This window comes from Dermacentor andersoni, chromosome 10, assembly GCF_023375885.2.
Source record: "Dermacentor andersoni chromosome 10, qqDerAnde1_hic_scaffold, whole genome shotgun sequence".
NCBI classification, from domain to species: Eukaryota; Metazoa; Arthropoda; class Arachnida; order Ixodida; family Ixodidae; genus Dermacentor; species Dermacentor andersoni.
In genome coordinates this window covers 8,885,356-8,907,783 of record NC_092823.1, presented here as the reverse complement: position 1 = coordinate 8,907,783, position 22,428 = coordinate 8,885,356, and the positions used below count along the sequence as shown (strand labels likewise).

The 22,428-nt window shown below is 44.8% G+C and overlaps 1 pseudogene; it reads right to left on the bottom strand.

Annotated features, from left to right (window-relative positions):
- Window positions 1-566: 566 nt before the first annotated feature.
- LOC129382023 (uncharacterized) lies at window positions 567-21,981 on the bottom strand (annotated as a pseudogene).
- Window positions 21,982-22,428: the final 447 nt, after the last annotated feature.

The window sequence follows — 22,428 nt, the reverse complement described above, 5'->3', positions numbered from 1 at the left end:
ATTAGGTGTGGCAGAAAAAATCGAATGCTAAACCACAGTGTGGAAATTACAGATGCTACTGAAGTTTCATAAGCTGTATCTTCAGTTGAGATATTAACAATTACCTGGAAATTGTTCAGGCCTCTGCTGCATTATTCTTGTTGATTTCAGTATTTCGAAGGCACATTTTTGGGCGCTTTACACACATTCTCTTCTAAATTATTTGTATTTTATTCAACACCCAGATCACTTGTAAATGGCTCTTTCGTTACAACAGTAAGCCTTCTGCTGTGCTAGCACCAATTGGCATTGAAGTGCGTTGCAGCGCATACTCGTCCCTCTTGTTTGTGCAGGATACCACTTCACTTATGTGATGACGGGTTGGTATGCATGTGTGATAAGCAGCTCGTTACGTGTTTGAACCCTAGTATTCTGAAAGCAGCAAGGAGATTCGTGGAATGCAGTTGCTGTAGCGTGTTTTCCTTATGGATCCTCCATTCCACAGTAGCTTTAGACACTTTGTTTTTGGTAATGAGGAATGGTTAATTACTAATACAGGTAAACTCATTTTTCTCTCTAATGTCCCTTCAATACCTTTCAATCTTGTTCGGCAGGTCACAAATGAACATCTTATCTTCTTGCACAAATGTATACGCAAACAACTGTCAACAATTTCATCAGGCAAGATCAGGTCGCGCGTTTCATCACACGAAAGAAAACACTCCTTTATGTGAAGAGGAATGGCACGAACATCTGCTATAATTACTGGTCTGCAGATAACAAAGCCGCAGCCTGTCTCCTGAAGCACAAGTATTTTCTCAATTCAATTTCAATTTCAATTTCAATTTATTTTCCCATCTTACAATACAGATGGAGGGGTTGCAGAAAAAAGCTACACCAGGGCAGCTTGACAAGTCTACAAACCTAAAGTTCAGCAGGGAGGCAGTACTGGAACTTGTACAAAAAACAAACAAACAGATACGTATATCAAGTAATCACTAAAGTATACACGAAACAGCAATACGTGCACACAAGTAAACTCAAGCCATATTATTTAAACACATAGTATGAAGCTCCTCGCGCGAACAAGAAAACAAGTCAAAATTAATGAGAGTATAACCATTAAGAAGAGATGGAAAAATATAGTGAAGGCGTTCTTGTCCGAGTTTAAGTCGAGGTGTCGGTACTATCCATTCCTCGCCATGTCTTGTTGGATAGCTTAACGTTTTTTTCTTTAGTTCTGCTAATTTCCTGAGATTGGTTATGTTATTCCTGATTTCCGATTTAAAGATGACACTGAGACGATATTTATAGAGATTATGTACTTTAATCACTCTAGAATGACTAAATAAATTTGCACTTGGATGTCGGTATGACGTATTGTACACATGTCGGAGATGCCTTTTTTGGATTAGGTGAATACGTTCAAGGTTAGTGAAGGTTGTGGTACCCCAAACTAAGTGACAATAATTCAAATGCGAGTTAAAGATCGAGTTGTAAATGAGCATTTTAGTTTGTGTAGGAAGGATGTTCTTTAAACGACCGATAGCGCCAGTGATTTGAGCTATTTTGTTTGAGACGCAATCAACTTGATGACCCCATGACATATTCGAGGAAAATATAACCCCTAGGCATTTGAACTGCTCTACTATTTCTACAGGACGTGAATTCAATATAATATCTTCATGCGGTGGGGTAAGTTTCTTTTTTGGTTTGAAAATGACTGCCTTAGTCTTACCCTCGTTTATTTTCATTGAATTAGCAATGGACCAATCCTCGAGCGCTTTCATTGCAATGTTGCATTGATCAATAAGTTCGGAAATGTTATTACCGGCAAAAAACAGACTTGTATCGTCCGTATAGATGACAAACTTTGCATCATGGTTAATATTTATTATATCATTTATATAAATGTTGAAGAGTAAAGGTCCTAGCGTACTTCCTTGAGGGACCCCGCACATGAGAGGTTTCGGTTCAGACTGCATACCATTAATTAATACCACTTGTTGCCTAAATGATAGATAAGAGTTCAATATTGATAGTGCTTTCCCTCGGATACCATAGTGCTGTAATTTATTAAGCAGTATTTTATGCTCCACGAGGTCAAAAGCCCTTGAAAAGTCCACAAACACACCAATGACAATAGCTTTGTTTTCTAGTTGTGTTATTATATATTCTTTTTGTTCGAGCAATGCAGACTCAGTTGATTTGCCTTTGCAGAAGCCAAACTGAAATTGTGTTAGCAGGTTAAATTTATGAATGAAATTAGACAGTCTTAGATGAAGCATTCTTTCAAAGGCTTTTGAGAACACTGGCAGAATTGAAATTGGTCTGTAATTACCAAGAACATTTCGATCTCCCTTTTTAAAAAGGACAACGACTTTCGCTAATTGCATTTTTTGGGGAAATACTGCAGTTACTAAACAGATGTTAAAGATGTGAGCAAGTATAGGAGCGATAACTTCAGCTACATGCTTGACTGGCCGAATTTGAATGTCATCAATATCACAGCTACTGCTGTTGTTAAGATTTCTTATTACTGACACTACTTCACCTTCCGTAACAGGATGCAGGAAGACTGATTCATCATTTCGAATGTGCATGTATTTGTTAGCATCAGATTGAGCAGCGCTAGTAGTCAGGTTAGTTAAAAACGTATTGAATACATTAGCCAATTCCAAACCACAAACTTCCTTTCCATCAATATTTAGTTTGGTTAAAGCAGTGTGTGCACTATTACGCTGTAATAGAGTATTTAATCTTGCCCATGGGCGTCTTGCGCTGGAGGTTGAGGTATAGTAGCGGCGCCTGGTGGCGGCGCGGGAAACGACATCTGGGTCGTACCAGCTTGGGTCGTATTGAGCCCTGGCTGTGGCGAAGCACGTTTCTCGGCCGAGTTTTGCGTCGATTCGCACTTTCTTCTGCCCTGTTGCGAGTGCGAAAAGGCTCGTCACTTCTCACAGACCACGTCGACAACGCTGCGAGCTGGTCGCAGCCTATAGTTTAACGAAAACGGACTCTCCGTGTGCCGTGGGACGTAATGCTGGAAGCAGAAGGAATCGGCGATGCCGATCCGGAGGGACCTAGCTCAGCATCGAAAAAGCGTCACCGTCGATACTGCTGCGTCGTGGGCTGCCATGAACAAGAAGGCCTGAATCCCAACATCCGATTCTATCGTTTCCCTTCAAGGCCTCACGAAGCGGAGCGTCGGGCGCGCTGGATAATTAACTGCAGTTCGTCGCGCTGGGTAAGCGAAACTTTGCGCCATGCTGACTGCTTCACCTGTCTTGAAGCTTGCTTGATTATAGATCTGCGTTCTAAAATTCGGTCTTTTGCCCCTACAGTCCCGACGGCAGACCGACATAGCAGCAGGCATGGCTGGTGATTCACGATTCGAAACCCGGCCACAGCGACAATTAACAATTCGGCCGGTGCGAAGTGGTGAAGTGCCCAGGTGTGTGCAAATGACCACAAATGGCCGGGCTGATTCGGTGACAATTCACTACCCCACTACGAGTAGCACAGGTTAGAGAGTTAAATGTGCTCATACTTGACCTCAAGCCAGCATGTTGAGGCAGCGCAGCAAGATAGTATTGATTACAGCAGATCGATGTTCTAGCGTTGTCATTAAAAGCTACATCAAGCGAGCAGCGCACGAGCTCGCGCTGCAGCGCGATTCGCACGTACGTGCGAGCTCACATGCATTGCATCAGTTATTACCAGTTACTAAAAGGGACAGATGGCCGCTACTACAACGCAGGCATAACTACTTGTTTAGCGGCATGCAGTCAACAAAGATTGCAGGAGACCCGCCGTTTCGCGGCATGTCGAAAGACCGCTGCCGTCGCGGCGCGTACCGTCGTGTGCTCGAGAAGTTCCGTACACATGATGTCTGCTTATCGCTGCTGTGGATTCATTTATAGCAAGCATTTCCTCGCGTTTGTGCGCTTGAATCTAGCAGCGTGCAAACCTTACCTGAAGTTTCACTTCGTACGCGACTCGCTTCACTTGCGGTCGACACCGCGCTAAAACTTCGCCGCTTAATTCTTGAACGGCATACACGTATTCGGCACTGCATCATTTCTTGCCTTTACGCAGCGTGCCACCCCTGAAAAAATCTTCGGCGCCCGATATTCGCTGCAGGCCGTGCTAAAACACAACCGAAAGTGGCGGGTCCATATTGTAAACGTGCTTTCCGAAGCAGACGACCGAGCTTGGTACGACCCATTTTAGGACAGAGAGTGCTTTTTAGCACCTTTTTCGCAGCGCCCCCTGGGCAATGCAAGAGCCCCATAGTGCACTATGTCGAGCATTCTTGACGTCTAGTAGTGATAGGTGATAGGAAGCTCTTGCAGATCGCAGTTTTTTAGTCAATTTATTCCTGTATTTCCTAAAGACCGCAAGGTCCTCAGCCTGACGAGTGCACAAAAAATTTCTGTATAACTTTTGTTTCGTTTGTATTTCTCTGCGGAGCTCTAACGTTATCCAGGGCTTGCGGGTTTTGCGACTTTTTATGCGGGTCACAGGGGGAAAGCAATCATGATAAATTTGTTTAAATGTATCAATAAACGTATTATAGGCTAAATCTGCGTCATCTAGTTCAGCTATCTTGCTCCAATCTATTTTCACAAGCTGGTCCCCAAAGGATGTCAGTGATGTCTCTGTAATTGCTTGGTATGTGACTGATGTAGATTTGCTCCCCATTGCACCAGGCTTCTCTATGCAAACAAACACGGGAAGGTGATCACTAATGGGACACGATAAAACGCCCGATATAACATTCGTCTGCATAGAGTTAGTGATAATTAAATCAAGCACAGAACGGCTTTCACTTGTGACTCTCGTTGGTATATCAATCAGGTTAACAAAACCATTAGACGCAATGGATGTATTAAAATCTCTAGCAGACGGACTGGGAATATTCATGTCAATATTAAAATCGCCGCAAGCTATTAACGTTTTCTGATTATGACGCTCAACAACAGAAGCCATAAACAGGTCATAAAACTCCAGAAATGACGAAATATTACCGTCTGGAGGCCGGTAACATACAGAAAACACAGTGCTTTGCGTACAAACCGACAGAATTTCATAGTCTCGGGTTATTACAGTGTATGATTCAAGTAATTGACCTTCTAGATCGTTGCTGAGCACTAGTGCAACACCACCGCCGCGGACATTTTGCCTATTTACGTAGTATGTGGTGTAGTCTTTCAATCTGAAAACATCATAGTCACAAGTGCTCCATGTCTCTGTTAACATTATTGCAGAAAATTGAAAAGAGAAACCGGCAAAGAATTCTTCTAAGCACAATATTTTGTTTTTCACTGACCTAGTATTGAGGTGAATACATTTGTGAATAGCCGTCGAGAACTTTGACACTGCTTGGTTAATATCATTAGTCAAATAATAGCCAGTCTCATTCATCGTGCTTTCTTTGAACACAAAAGAATAAACTTGTCATCAGTTATAGTTTGCCAAGGTCGTCTTTACTCCTAATAACAGTGGTAGCTGCTCCACTGGACTTTCGAGCAAGAATTTTTCCATTTACATACCAGACGAAATCATAGCCTTTTGCTTTTGCCCTCTCTTTCGCAGCTCGAAGAAGTTCGCTGTGGAAACGAGTTAAATTTTCCTGAATGAAAACTTTCGGTTCACTGTTCTTGAGCGCGCTCTTTTTCTGCAGCCATGTGTCCCTTATCTGTTGTCTGGCAAACCTGATAATAATTCCTGGAACATTATCTTGCCTCGCTGGCAGTCGGTGAGCTGATACAACGTCAGCATCAGTCAGCCGAGGAACACGAAGCCTGTCAGCAACCTGATCTAGTGACGTTAATAGGTTCTCGCCAGGAACAACAGGGACACCATGTACTTCCAGATTAAGCCGCCGGCTGCGAAATTCCAAGTCATTTACCTGTTGCCGAAGCTCATGTTGTACTGCGGTGTTGACCACGTCCTTTTCCTCTAGCTTTGTCACTCGCGTTCTGAGAGCCTTTATTTCACTGTCTTGTCGGGTTATCTTTTGTTCAAACTCGTCAAACTTTCCCGACATAAACTGGAGTGATTTTTCCATATTGTTACGTCCAAACGCGTCAAAGGGACGCGGGGATCAAGAAGAGAGGGGAAGAGGAGAACGAAGACTGTGCAGCGGCCATTCCTGTTCTTCGTAGCCTGCCATTCCTGCTCTCGCACGCCTAAATAAACCCCTTTTCCCCGTGCTTGTAACAAATTGGTGGACGGTGCGGGGTACACCTCGTAACCACGGAGCCTACGCTGCTACAACTTCGCCGAAGCCGTCGACTTGCCGGACTTCCGCCACCCTCCCCTGCCATGCCTGAATACGCCTGCCAGATTCCCGAAGGATCTGACGCGGCTTCAAGGCCAACACCTGGTGTTCCGTGGCAATACTACCGGGTGCCACTCACTTTCGGAGGAAAAGCCGGAGAAGATGTCGACGAGTGGCTCACGAACTACCGCAGGGTGAGCCGGTCTAACGGTTGGAACTCGACCGCACAATTGTCCAATGTTGTGTTTTCCCTCACCGACACAGCGCTCGTCTGGTATGAGAATCACGAAGACACGCTCACTTCATGGGAGCTTTTCGTCGAGGAGCTCAGAGCGTGTTTCGGAGACTCTAGCGCAAAAAAGAAACGCGCTGAACAGACGCTTTCGCAAAGAGCTCAGATTCCCGGCGAGACCTGTACGACTTATATTGAAGAAGTGCTGAAACTGTGTAAGATAGTCAACTCTCAAATGTCTGAAGATGACAAAGTTGGACATTTGTTGAAAGGAATAGCCGAAGACGTCTACAATTTTTTGATCGGCAAGGACAGCTTGGATTCCGTGTCTGACGTCATTCGCCACTGCAGGACCTTTGAGACGCTGAAGATGCGACGGATAATACCGAAGTTTGGTCGCCTGGCTAATGTCACGACGGTGGCAAGTGTAGACCCGAGCTCGTGTGTTGACCTTCCATCCACTATACGGCAGATCGTTCGCGAAGAGTTGCTCCATCAGGAAGAGATGTACCGTTGCACACCCGGCATCACTGGCGCATACTCACCACACGAGATTAGAAACACGGCCGTTTCGACATCATGGCAACCCACGGTGAACTCAGCGACCATCGAGTATAGGTCTACCCCACAAATGAGAGGGACCATGAGCTATCAAGGTCATGACTACGACCAACGCCCACGCCGCACGCACGCCTCCCAACGGCCGATGCCTAGCCATGATGAATGTCACCCACCTACTGTCTATGCAGTGAACAGCAACATGCGCGACTACATGGAAGAACATCGCAATTTGAGGCATCTGCCGGTGTGTTTCCAATGCGGTGTCGCGGGCCACATAGCGAGGTTTTGCAATCGTCGCCCAACAACGTGGAATGGTCGATCCGGATCTTCAACAAGGCCCACACCTCCTACGAGGACAACTCAACAGCCGTACACCACCTCTTGGTCAGCTGGCGTCCCTTCTGGCAACGATTACTGGCAGAGAAGCTTCCGGAGCCGCTCGCCGGCATCTGACAGGAGTTTGACGCCACCACCGACTTCTCGTGCACCGCGTTTACGTCAATCTCCATCGCCAGTGCGCCGCTCCGCCTCGCCTTCACAACCGGAAAACTAGCTAGCGCGGCCGATGGGGGTGAGGTCGCTCGACACGTGCTATCGACAGAAATGCCCCCTGCAGTTGCTATGATTAAGAACAAAGTGCATGTGCTTGTTGATGGTGTTCCTACAATGGCTTTAGTGGATACCGGAGCAACTGTATCCGTAATGAGTCTCGGTTTTAAAGGTCGGTTGGGGCGTAAAGTTGTATTTCGGTGGGACCAGGCTGCAACGTTTTGTGGAGTGAGCGGCGAGTCGTTGCGCCCTGTTTGTGTGTGCACTGCTGACGTATCCTTGGCTGGTGGAGTTTTCGCGACGGAGTTTGTAGTTATTCCCCGATCGACACACGAAGTGATTTTGGGCATCGACTTTTTGCGACAGTGTGGTGCGACCGTCGATTGTCGCACGGGGGAAGTTTGCGTCGATGGCCATGTTTCGCCCGGGCTCTTAGAGGAGACTTGCAGTCAAGGTGAACTTTGTGTATCTGCAGATACTGTTGTGCCTGCGTCCACCTCTGTGTGCGTGCCGGTTGTGTGTCGCGGTGAAGTTCCAGACAGTTTCGATGCCTCCGTAGAGCCAATGCATCTAAATTGTATGAAAAAGAACATTTTTGTCCCTCATTGTGTGGTATCCATCGGCAACGGGCGTGCTGGCTTGTGGACGGCCAACTGCTCGGCAGAACCCGTCCTGCTTCCAGACGGCTTGAAACTCGCCTACTTTACAGAATACACGTCTTCGTCCGTAGCCGTACTAACAGATCCGCCGTGTGAACCTGCTGACCTTCGCCACGTCTCCGACAAAAAGCTTCTGTCTATGATAAACAAGTCACTCAGCACAAGGGAGCGCCATACCTTGGTGGATACGCTTTCTAAGCATCTGTCAGTGTTTGACTTTGCGCAGCCGGACAAAGCGTTCTCGATTCCCGAGTCACGAACCCGCCATACTATCGATACAGGATCTGCGCGCCCGATCAGGCAAAAGCCTTATCGCGTGTCGCCTAACGAGCGGAAGATAATCGGGGAACAAGTGAGTGACATGATGAAAAATGGAATAATACAAGAGTCCTCGAGTCCTTGGGCAGCTCCGGTCATACTTGTCAGAAAGAAAGACGGTAACTGGAGATTCTGCGTCGATTATCGAAGATTAAACGCCGTGACTAAGAAAGATGTCTACCCCCTGCCCCGGATTGATGATGCAATTGATTGCCTGCATTCGGCCTCTTATTTTTCTTCAGTGGACCTGCGCTCCGGATATTGGCAAATCCCGATACACCCGGCAGCCAAGGAGAAAACAGCCTTCATAACCCCGGATGGATTATTCGAATTCAATGTGATGCCATTTGGGTTGTGCAACGCTCCAGCAACCTTTGAAAGGTTCATGGACACCATTCTGCGTGGGTTAAAGTGGAACATCTGTATGTGCTATCTTGACGACGTTGTAATATTCGGGCGCACATTCAATGAGCACAATACGCGCCTGGATATTGTCCTCGACTGCATCAAAAACGCTGGCCTGGTTCTGAACTCCAAGAAATGTAACTTTGGTGACCGTCAAACCCTTGTGCTGGGTCATCTTGTTGACAAAGACGGTATCCGGCCTGATCCCATCAAGACGGCAGCTGTCGAGGCATTCAGTGCGCCGCAGTCAGTGAAACAACTTCGTAGTTTTCTGGGTCTTTGCTCTTACTTTCGCCGATTTATTCCTGGTTTTGCTGACGTCGCTTATCCTCTGACAAATCTGCTACATAAAGACGCACGGTTTGAGTGGACACCCGAGTGCGATTCTGCATTTCGTCAGCTGAAGTTCCTGTTAACCTCCCGACCTATCCTTCGCCACTTCAATCCTACTGCGCCGACAGAAATCCACACAGATGCTAGTGGCGTTGGTCTGGGTGCCGTATTGGTACAACGCTATGACGACCGTCAGCACGTGATTGCTTATGCAAGCCGCTCATTAAGCAAACCTGAACGGAATTACACGGTGACAGAGCAAGAATGCCTCGCTGTAATCTTTGCGGTTCAGCGATTTCGCTCGTACTTGTACGGACGCCCATTCCAAGTCGTCACAGACCACCATTCCCTGTGCTGGCTCGTGAACCTTCGCGACCCTTGTGGTCGCCTTGCGCGCTGGGCTTTGAGGTTGCAGGAATATAACTTCACTGTTTCCTACAAGAGTGGCCGAAAACACGCTGACGCAGACTGCCTTTCCCGTATGCCGCTTGCCACGACGGACTGCGACGCAGACGATTTTGATCATCTCGTCGCTTCTGTGACACCCGCTTTTCCGGATATCGATGCGTTCAAAGCAGAACAACGGACAGACACTAAATTGGAGCCACTCTTTACTTCTGCCCATTCAAGTGCAACAAGCAGCTACTGTGTACGTGACGGGCTCCTGTACAAAAGGAACTACTCAAGCACGGGTGCACGCTTCCTTCTAGTGGTGCCGGAGCGTCTCCGGCCAGCAATCCTTCAGGCTATGCACGATGACCCTACCTCCGGTCACTTAGGCACTGTGCGCACACTTTATCGCATTCAAGAACGCTTTTACTGGCCCCGGATGCGACATTCAGTTGAGTTTTATGTCGCCAGCTGCATACAGTGCCAACGTCGGAAACGCCCAACCACTGCCCCATCTGGTCTCCTTCAACCTGTGCCGCCTTCCAGCTCACCCTTTCGGCAAGTTGGAATTGATCTGCTAGGCCCTTTTCCAAAGTCATCTAAGGGGAACCGCTGGATAATTGTCTGCGCCGACTATTTCACACGCTATTGCGAGACGGCGGCTATACCATCAGCAACTGCCACCGAAGTGTCGCTTTTCTTACTTCACGCTATTGTTCTACGACATGGACCACCTGGTGTTATCATAAGTGACCGGGGACGTCAATTCACGGCGGATATCGTGGAAGAGCTTGTGCGTTTATGTAACTCGCACCTCCGACACTCGACGCCATATCATCCGCAAACGAACGGCCTCACTGAGCGCACTAATCGGACAATCACCAATATGCTTTCCATGTATGTTGCGTCCGATCACAAGAATTGGGATGAAGTTCTACCGTTTATTACTTACGCCTACAACACCGCCAAGCACGAGACAACCGGCTACAGCCCCTTCTTCCTTCTATATGCTCGGCCGCCCCGGTATACGCTCGACACTGTCCTCCCTTTCTACCACCACGACAATCCTACGGTCGCCGATACGCTATGCCTCGCTGAAGAGGCTCGGCGACTTGCGCATCTTCGGACTTTGGCATCACAAGAAAACTCCAAAGCCCGCTACGACGCACGACATCGGCCTGTTACATATCACCCTGGTGATCTCGTTTGGCTTTGGACTCCCAGAAGGAAGCGCGGTTTGTGTCAAAAGCTGCTGGCAAACTACGATGGACCGTACGTTGTCATCGACAAAGTCAGCGAAGTGAACTATACTCTCGCGCGCCTCACGAACACTGGTAGACGTTCTGCTAGGACACAAGTCGCGCATGTCGCACGGTTGAAATCATGCACGCCACGACAAGCTAGTTGACTCGCCCAGGGGGCTTTGTCTGCGAGGGGAGGTATGTTACGTCCAAACGCGTCAAAGGGACGCGGGGATCAAGAAGAGAGGGGAAGAGGAGAACGAAGACTGTGCAGCGGCCATTCCTGTTCTTCGTAGCCTGCCATTCCTGCTCTCGCACGCCTAAATAAACCCCTTTTCCCCGTGCTTGTAACAATATCATTGATTTTTCCAACTAGGGCAGGCAGGCTTTCGAGCTTTTGATTTATGGCCGCGAGAACCTCCGTTTCAGATTCGCTGTGAGTAGCGCGTGCTGCAGTGTTTCTGCATACTGGGCATCTCCAGGTGATTTTTGCACTTTCCGATTTTGTTTTAAATTATTTCTCAGCTACACCAGCGCACTTTCCAAAGTGGTATTCGAGAGAACACTCAGAGCATTGCACCGACCCTTCGTCTTTACGAACGGGCAACTGACAAGAAGAGCAAGTATGGGACATAGCTGAAACTTTCACAATGTGAGCACAAAACAAGGGAAACCTTAACAACAAGAGCAAACAGGACTACAGGGCAACACTGTGGCAGCGGCAGCAGCAACGTTGTAGGTTGATGTTTAACACAATAATAAGAAATAATTGGAGCACCAACCTGTAACAAGCAGGATTCAACGATTAGTAGGTGTTCCCACGAGCTGCCACCGCTGCCAAATGATCGCCAAGGAGCAAAAACGCCCACTTATAACGGCTCCCGAAGCTTGCCAGGTGCGCATGCGCTTGGCAAAGATCGTGGAAAAACGACGAAGCAAGATGATCAGTAGATCGGGGCTTCCGGCGTGGCAGTCCTTGCAGCGCTTCCCGCAGGTACAGTACGAGGTCAAAAGGCACGTACGATGGCTTGCATCAGCAGTGCATGGAAGCTGTAACAAGCAGGAGTCAACGATTAGTAGGTGTTCCCACGAGCTGCCACCGCTGCCAAAAATGCATAGCACCCAGTATATATGCCCGCACAAAGGTTGTAACAGATTTTGAAGGTCTTCTGAATCCAGTGATGTGGAAAACTTGCTTCTTTTGCACAAATCGCTCATATTCCACAGCATCGGCCACAGCCACTCCACACCGACTATACAGTGCATCCTGCTCTTCAGCACTGAGCACTGTCTTCTTACCTGTGCCCAACAGCGATAGGCCATCTACACACCAAAAGTGTTTCACAGGCTTCCTTCCAAGAAAGCCATTGGACAACCTTTTTTCTTCAGAAGCTAGAAGTGGACGTCCAAGTAGACGCTGCAGCTGCTGAGACATGATGACTCGTTCTATAATTTGGTCCGGAAGGCCCTTTGCTGCAGAAATCTGCCGCACAATGGTGCCATTTCCCCCTTTAAACACGAAGGCAGATTGTGCCCAAAGGGCCCAAGGGAACGGGCACAGTTTCCAAGGTGGAGGAGTGCATGGACATTATATGTCATGAATGCCACACCATATGATGCCTCACACCTTGACACAAAGTTCTTGAGAAGAGACTCTGAAAAGTAAAATAGTTTTGAACAGGGCATGACTCAATTTGTTTTAAATATTTGCAGATAAACAATGCCTAAAAGCATACGCAAGTACTCTCACACTGCTCGAAATGAAAACATTCCTGCAGGGTTTGTGCACTGAAACCAGTCTGATATTTAGAAGGAATACAGTGCTTTCCCAAATTTTAACATGTAGCCTCAACAGTCTCGCCATAAGCAACCCAAGCTTTTGTAATTTAAAGTGCGGTCGTAAACAAATACGTTAAAGAACAAATATGAGCACAACAGACAAGAGAAGTGCTCTACGCAAAGTTAGCTGTGTTAACATATACAAGCACATCAAAAAAAGGTGCAGAAGGCTCATAATAAAGTTCTATGACATGAAGACATAACAACTATTGTGCATTTTTTTTTCGGAAGCGGTGACCCAAGATTCCATAATCCAAGATGGACAGTTCTGTAATATTTTAGTGCCTACAGTAATAGCCTTTCCCTTAGCTGTCATCACAGAGACGTTCACTCCAGTTAGGACAAGTGCTACAAATAGGAGGAAAGCACCAGATAATGTGCAAATGGCTTGAGCTGGTAAGGCCTGCTAAATATATGTAAGTTTGTAAGTTTTCACATAACCTTCATGATGAACAGGTACAAAGAAACCGCCAGCCTGAAGGTAAATCCCTTCACAAAAAATTATAATGATTTGATCAGCTTCTTACATGTGACTACCATATTCAATGTACATTATTGGGTGATGCTAACGATTTGTACACATATGCTTTGTTTGTACCACAGTCAAGGATTGCACGGACAAGAATGGATAAATGTCGTTATGGAATTCATCGGGTATGCCTAAAATTATTTTTATGAGCTCCTTTAAAGCTTCAGTTGACTGTTATCATTTTTAACAAAATGTTTTTACAGTGAAATTAGTGCCACCACCTCTTGCATGGCTTCCATCCTGTGGCGTATTTTCTTGTCATGTGCTGGCAGTGCAAGTTTTCAACCTTTGTGCACACCCAGACATGGTCTTAAAATTTTCTTAGGCGGGCTGACACTTTATTTATATTAAAAGAACTTCCTTTAACATACCAACCTACAAAGAAACAAATGCTAAGCATCTTTCAACACTGAATTAACTTTCGTTGATAGGTGAGCTAGTTCCAAAATAACTTTAGAACTTATTGGACAGCAACTTGAAGCTATCCTGAGAACATGTTTGCTTTAGACACCAAACAAAGGCTCAGAAAGGTCTGCTACCATATAATGGATTCACACTCCCACACAACTCTGCATATGAACTCTTTGCTGCTGAGTCTGTGCCCTCCATGATGCAGGGCAGCTTCCATAACCAAGTAAATACCGTATTTACTCGAATCTAGGCCAATAGTTTTTTTTTTTTTTTTCAAATCATCATATGCCAAGCTCTAGGGTCGGCTTAGGTTCGAGGATTTTGAAAAGATGCCAGTTTAATTGTCATTGAACATATTAAATATGGTGCCAACAGGGTGGTGCATAGCTAGCGTCATCTAGAAGAGTCAGTATCGTAGCCACAACTAGCCGCAGCAGTAGGCAACTAAGTACACGAGAGACGTTGCCATTTTGACATGTGTCGTATCGGTGTGTGGCGTGGCGTTATTGCAATGACACCAATTAGGTGATGCCACTGCAGTGCCGCTTTCAGTCGAAAAATTGTGCTAGCCGCTGAGGCATCACCAAACATTCAAGCCGGACGGGACTTAAGCATCGATGAGAAAAACGCCCGTCGTTGGAGGGGCAATAGGAGATGCTTTTTGCATTTGCCGCAACGAGGAGATGACAGCAATAAGGAAGATACGCATCTGATAACAGAGAGGAGCGGTTTACCGAGATCGCGCTGTGCAGCACTGTGTGCACATGCGTGGGTGCGCATCCGCAAGCGTACGAGGCTAGCAGCAATGATGACATAGACTGAGCTCGGCATGTTCATACTGAATAAGTGCTGTTTTCATTTTGTAGACACTGCCCTCACTTGTTTTTTGGCCTACATTCGAGGTAAGTTTTTTTATATTTTTTATGGTGTCAGACATTCGGGGGTCAGCCTAGATTCGAGCAAATACAGTAGGTTGGCTGCAGCAGACTTGTTTAGTTTGATTCCAATTACTGAGAATATCGCAACGAATGCGATGCATAAGAGCACAATAAAGCCACTGGTGTCACAAAGAACAGCAAAGCCTGGCGTGGTCTGTACATACATAAGCTACAAAGGCAGAACATACAGAGTGCTGGCAGAATCTTGTAGCCCCTACGAGTCTTGATTTCAGGCAGCCAGAAAAAGAAAAATTACTACAGGACGAAGCAAACATCTATGTAGTGTGCCATGTTACACACATAAAATTCTGCAAACACATTTTGCCAGGCTGGTCATTGAGCTTGTGCATGGGAGAATAATTTGTTCATAAGGAATAAAGGAAGTACACTTTTACCAACACACCCCGTCTGGTACCTCAGTCACTCTTGAGAAATCAAGATGCTAACAAAGAGCGGGACTGTCTCAAGGGAACTTCCACAGCTGTACTTGCACAAAGGAGGTCACTAGCTCCATTAACGGCCTTTTAATTTCTCTGCATGTTGCAGAAAAAAAATATATGGCGGTATGCATGCTGTATATTACATTGTTATGCTTGTTTTTTCTATGTCTAAGAAGGCTTATCTGATCAGCTACCGGTATATGTTCACTCTGCCAGCTCTAAATAAATCAGTGGCTAGCATGTTCCTTTAATAAATGGAAAATGTGCCATGCACCCAAACGCAGTCATTGCTACAAAGGAAACCCATGCAGGTTCCTCGAAAGAAAAGCCTCGCAGTTGAAGAAAAATTCATCCTGGTCCTGGCCCAAGCTCAGATGGTAGAGTTGCTGCCCCGGGAAGGCGGTGGTCCTGGGTTCGAGCCCCGGACTAGGATGAATTTTTGTTCAACTGTGAGGCTTTTCTTTCGAGGAGCCATCGTGGGTTTCCTCCGAAGCAATTGCAATGTTTGGGTGCTTGTCTCATTTTCCCTTTATTATTTACTTCTCTCCACCTTGCAGGTTTCTCTAGAAATATGTCTAGCATGTTTCACCTTATTTGTCATGCTCGTCTTCAAGATCTCTGCTATGTGGACATGGTTTTGGCCATGCAAGCGCTAAAAAATTTAACAGGTTAGCTCACTACAGTACAAACAGTGGACTGATAGTCTGTGTGCGGAGTATCTGCAGACATTCCCATAAGTTCACATAAGGTGTTGAGTTCAAACTTGGCTTGCATGCATGCAGTAGCACATGTTTTAGGATCTTACCGGCTTTGTCAATTTCAAGAATGGTGAGGTCCTCTTGCAGCAGGATATATATACCCTCACAAAGCTTGGAAAGGTGCCTCCAGTGCTCATGATGCAGAATGTCATTAAGGCAAGGCAGAGCATAGAAAAGGAGCCAGTTTCTCCATTCAGATGCCTTCCAATAGCTTCTTTCTTGAACAGACCGTGGCAGCCTTGTAATGCAGTGAGGTGGCTTGATGGACAAAAGCCGTGCAATCCATTTTGGAAAGTGCTAATGGTGCACCTATAACAGACAACGCCACCTAATTTAATTATGTTTATCAGCGTGACGCGACAAATCTGGGCAAACAAGTGGATGCACTGCTCAAAATAGATCAAAATAAACAGCATTACATGCATGCCTAAAAATTGCCACAAGGAAGTGCAATATTTTATTTCTAGAACATTAAAGTATAGCACTCCTTTCAGGTAAAGAATACTACACACAAAAATTTCTTGTCCTTGGTGATGGGAGAATCGGATGAAAACATGCTCTCTTAAAGAAGTTTACACCCTTTGGGTCGTATCTCACCCCGCAATAATAATCATTATCTGTCTTGCCCACATTCTCTTTCTTTAATGCTGCGAGCCCAGTACTTCCAAGTCACGAACAGCTTGTGAGTCATCAGTGTGGCACAGCATTTTCGACAAGAAAGTAGCGAGCACCAAGTTCTCAAGAAAGGAAACGCAAGCAAGGCAGATGACGATTATTGTTGTGGGAGAAGATAAGCCCCAAAGGGTGTAAACTTGTTAAAGAGTGCAGATGAACAACCAAAACAGACAAATGCTTGATTGCAGAAGTGCTAGTTTGCATGATAAAGCTAAGCAGTGGTGTAGTGGTGTATATGTATATATATATATATATATATATATAACTTTTTTCCAGGGGGTGGGGCACATGCCTAATGTGCTACCCTCTGGCTATGCCCCTGAAAGTAAGCAATTGTGATGGCATTCCGGTTGCTCTATTCATTTAAGTTTTCTGCATGTACAAGCAAACATGGCAGTGTAGATTGAGTAGCTATTTCTCAACGTAGAGTCACACACACGAGATGATACACTAACAATTGCCACTTTCTGGAAGAGAAAATTGTAAAAGCAGACAAGTACAAAAGACCTAGGAAAGCAACTTGATTAGGAATAAAAGTCCACAAAATGAAAGCTCAGCTCTGTCGCGGCTTGATAGTATGTTATCCTGCTAATGTCATGCTTTACAAACACTGCACCCATATCAACAGATGCTTGCAAAGGCAATGGAGATGGTAATGTACCTTTTCAAATGTCAAAGAAATACTCATAACCAGGACAAGTGCACTTTTATGCACCAAAAATATCCGGTGAAACATACTTAAGGATATATCACAATTGTGAACAAGGTACAAAGCATCAAATTGATGATGCAAAATCCCATGACACACAGTCAGGCAATTTCATTTGCTGACATTGTTTGCTTTGTGAATCCACCTTATTCTACAAGTCAAGCATCTTGTAATTTCAATATGTAATCAATATATTACAAAATTAATGGCAATGGAAAGAGTCACATTACCCGATTAGAAGTCCTCATGAGAATTTGAACTTGACAGGATGGTTTCTGTCAGCTGCTTTGCAACACCTTGTAGGACACAGTGCATGTGCTCAACGCTGTAGCGGTTCAGAAGGTCCGAACCTGAATGAACACATGCAGCTTGTTTAAGAACACATACACCCTTTTGTTTCACTATTACACTTATTATGAGCTTCAACGCTCAAGCACGTGGCAAAGCACTCTCTCAGGTTGGATAGCAATGCTGATTCGCAATGTGTTTCCCATTTAGAGATAGAGGATTCCATTGTTTTTGTTCAGAACAATGCCCCTTCAAGCCTGCTTTTGCCCTCTCTCCCAGGGGCCTGAGAAAATTTGTTTCTCAAAAGTGATCAGAACAAACTGGCGGTAACCTTTTGTGCGAGCTGTGTATCATTCGTGTTTCTTGAAATACAAAGCGCTGTCACCTCGGAACTTAATGTTTGATTTCTTCCCCCTCGATGAGTCTTGATACAGATTTCTCTATTATCATACTGTGCCTACATCTGCCCTTCCTTTTTTTTTGCATCAGACTGCAATATGAATGTGACTGCTAACTTACTGTTCCTTAAGGAGTGTACTGATCTCGGCTGGTTGGTACATCATTAGGATGCAAACAAACAGCGCTTGGATGGGGTGAAGCGAGGATCACAGACAATGCGCTGAACTATCAACCACTGGTTTATTGCGGGGAATGCAATATATACAAAACACAGGCCGAGTTCAGAAGACCAAAAAAAGACATAGTATCTGCACCGGGAAAGGAATGAAATGATCACATCACATCTGGCGTCATAGCAGGCTGTCATGTTTTTAACTACTAGTTAATCTCCCAGTTATGCAGGGAAACAAAGGGTACATTGACCCAGGCGTTTCCACACGAATGGATAAAAAACGCCTCGCAAACCGGACGTGTTCTTTGCTCTGTATATCTACCTAATATTCTGCATTTATCACAAACCGGACGTGTTCTTTGCTCTGTATATCTACCTAATATTCTGCATTTATCACAGAGATGTTGGCAGCCGCATTCTTTCCAGTGCGGGGCTAAATGGCTGAGTACAGACACTTTCAATGAGTATATGTGCTCTCTCAGCGGGCCATTCAAGCATCGGCCTGTGTGGCATAGTTGCAGCTTCCACACTTCAGTGAAATCTTATAAAACTGCGTATGTGTAGTCAACAAACGGCGTTCCGTGTTTTTTCTCACCAATTATTTTCCTGGGGCTTTCCTTCTTGAGTTAGCAGCATAGTGCTGAGAGCTTGTTCCTTGCGCTGTACAAAACACACAAGCCTATTTTTCCTGCAACCTTTTTTTTTTTAATCTATACTAGACAATACTTTTCCTTGAGCGTGGATTGTATGTCCAACTAAGTGGTGATGAATTCGAATCAATATCTCGACGTCTAAAAACCTTATCTTATTGTCGGAGGGATGCTCGATTGTTAGCACCGAAGGGTTTATTACCAATTGAAAGATGTCAAAAATATATTTTGCGCGCAAAAGGTGCAAACGCGGCTACATAGGCAAAACAGCCTGATATTTGAATGACCGGCTGAGAGAGCATGCATACTACTCATTGAAAGTGTGTCTACCCAGTCATTTATCCCAGAACTGCAGAGTGCAGCTGCTAACCTCTCTGATAAATGCACAATATTAGGCAGATGTACAGAGCAAAGTGCATGTGACATTAGCGAAGCATTTTTCAATTAATCACATGGAAACTCCCGCATCAGTGTACCCTGTTTCCGTGCATAGCTGTGAGATGAACTGTTCGTTAAAAACATGAGAGCCTGCTATGATGCTGCACGTGATGTGATGATTTCATTCCTTTCCCGGCGCAGGCACTCTTTTCATTGGTGTTCTGCGCTCAACCTGTGTTTTGTATATACTGCATTTTGCACAATAAACCAGTCGTTGTTAGCTCAGCACCTTGTCTGTCGTCCTTACTTCGTCTCGTCGAAGTACTCCTTATCCTTGTCCTCATTACAGTTTCTTGTCTGCGACATTTTACCACAGAAAAGGAGGCAGTCTCTCCAGATTACTTTCATGAGACCAAGATTTCGCATACTATAATGAGGCCTTCTTATGTGTCAAAACTGCTTCAAATATTTCTCGGGCACTCTCCTCACAAATTTTTTTTCACAATCAAGGCACCCGTGGAAATCTGAGGACACATTCTCGGACAGTCAATTTCAGAGATATCACCTTCAGTACAGCCTGACTGAAACTCCTCTAGTCACCGAACTTGCCATGAAAAAAATCAGCTGAAGGTGACAGGATCGTCGAAAGTGATCAGCCAAGAATACGTCTTCAGAATGACACTTGCACTAGCTGCAATGCATGGCAAGATTAGTACCTACCTTGCTCTTAAAAGAATTTGCATGTTCCGTCAGATATTCTTTTGTAGAACTGCTAGAAAACTTTGCTGTGACAAACAAGATACTTTTCTGCATGCTTTTTCTTGCGCACTTTGGTTACACCTTATTTCTAGCTTCCACACAAAAACGAGCCACTCGAGAAACTCACGCTGCCTCCCTTTTTTTTTTTTTTTGGTGTAGAATGATTGTGTAACGAAACTGTGCGGTGGAGATCATTTCTATGGTACGGTGTAGAATGTTTGTATGATCAAACTGAGGCATCAGATATGATTAGGTGGGGGATGGGGGCAGTTGTTAGTATGTCATCTGTGTCATTAACTGCGAAAGAATTGTTTTTATTCAGTGGGTGATAAGCTCCTTCAGGTATGTCCTCAGTAGGCACTTGTTAAAAAAAGATATTTCTGTCTAGCTTGTGGTCCTTTCCAAGTTTATATTAGCTCGTTCTTTTTTCATGTCAGTTTAGGATCACGTATTCTCAGCCTCTAGAATGGAAACTTTAGTGATCGTGATTCTTTTTGCGCATGTGCTTAAGTACGCCAGCGGTGGACAGCTTCCTTTTCACATGAGTTGTAAGCTAGTGCTCATGTTGTCTGTGTCTTTCTTTTTGTCCTGTGTGTTTCGCATGTTAACATTTTCACAATTTTCAGTCCAATTTTTTTAACTAGGTGTATGTGCAGAGTTTTTAACAAGTACCTATGCTGTGCCCATAGGTCCCCAACTTCTGCCATGAGACTACAAAACCATAATACGAGGCTCCTAATCTTGCTATACCGGCAGTTAACTTAAGAAATTCAGTTATATATAAATATTGGCGTCTAGCATTTGACACACAAAATTTGATGTCTGCCACCACCATGAATTATTTGCAGAAGAGAATTATTAGTTTGCCTCGAATCACATATTTGTTATAATTGAACACGAATATACTCAGGGTAGACTAGCACAAATTAATAACAGACACAAAGAACAAAAGGACAAAAGCTAATGTACCATAATAATGATGCAAGACCTACTACAGCCCAAGAGTCAGTCCTGTTGAAAACAATTACCACTAAAACATGTTGCATGTGGTTTATTTTATGGACATGTACAGCAGTGAATTATTGGCACTGCCCACACTGTAGAAGCAGAAAAGCTTTGAAGCCAAGAATCTATACCAGTGTCACGCATGCACTTCTAAAGGCATCGAACCGACAGACTTTTGACATAACGACGAAATGGGTGCTGCTATGAGTTAAAAACAATCTGCACATGCGATGATAGTGCTATAAATGATAGTGTTGTTTTCTATTTTTTGTGCAGATTTAGTGTGGCAACCAACGTCCCACTCCTTCATAAGGTGAAACTCTTGATAGCAGTTAAGAAGTGCCGTGTGGCAGCATCACAACTCTTTCGAATTTGACAGAGGTTGGCAGTTTGTGACCCTTGGCTGAAATCTTTGAGACAAGTCCATGTGACACAGGTATTACTGCAATTGGGAAAGGAATTACGGCTTCAATGCTCCTTACTCACCTTTCATGTTCATTAAGGCCGACGGCCCCTTTAAGCCATTAATGGTGTCTCTAAATTTGCTTGCCAGATGCATCTCACTCTTGGCACGGTCTGAAGTTCCTTGTTCCGCATTCTCCCTAATGCACATAAAAGAGTGAAACAATAACATAAGTGAAAGTAACAAAGTACGATTTTGTCACTAACATCTAGAGCCTGCATCATCATGTTAAGATTGCACCATACATTCAGCATATTTATAAGAAATATCAGTATCTTATAAAGTGTATATATCTGTATAACATATTCTGTGCATTACATGCTCCAAGAATAAATTTCAAATTTTAAAGAAACATACATATTAGCCATTTTTCAGAGACTTAAAGAAATATAAAATATTTTACTTACCTTCTCGGTGCTCTCCTGGAATCAGGCACCATGTGCAACCAAAATATCCATTGAAAGTCACCATGTTCTGCACATATGCCCTCGCAGGTGCATCAACGGAGATACACAATAGATGAGGCTCTGGCACATGAACGTCTCCTTTGTGAGCCCACTTCACTGCCCCTGTGCTGTTTACTTCATTCACGAACTCCTCTAGGAACCGTTGCATCTCTGGATGTTTTTTACCAAACCAGAGCCCTGCAAGAACCGGGTGTTTAAATCGCAAATGCGTTGGCAGTTCATTAACAATAAATTGCAGGGGCCACACTTACGTCTTCGAAGATTTCCATGCAGGGCTCCCATCGGTATTTATTGTCAATGTCAAGTCATCAGGGCGAAGGTTCTGTTCTTCCCTCAGCCTGCTGTAGCACGTTACTGATATTACCCCTGGTAATATCAGTAACGGTAGATGACGGCTGCTGAAGTGCTTCAAGGCTTTCATGTAGTTCCTCTTTGGTCCGTTGAATCATAAGCCTGAGTTGCGTTGCCAGGTTAAGAATGAAGAAGAAGCAACCTTCATTTTTAATGACTGGGTTGTTCAGACACTGACAGCTGCTACACTCAGCAGAATTGCCATGCGTTGTCATGAAGCGTTTGCATGGTTCACAATAAAAGT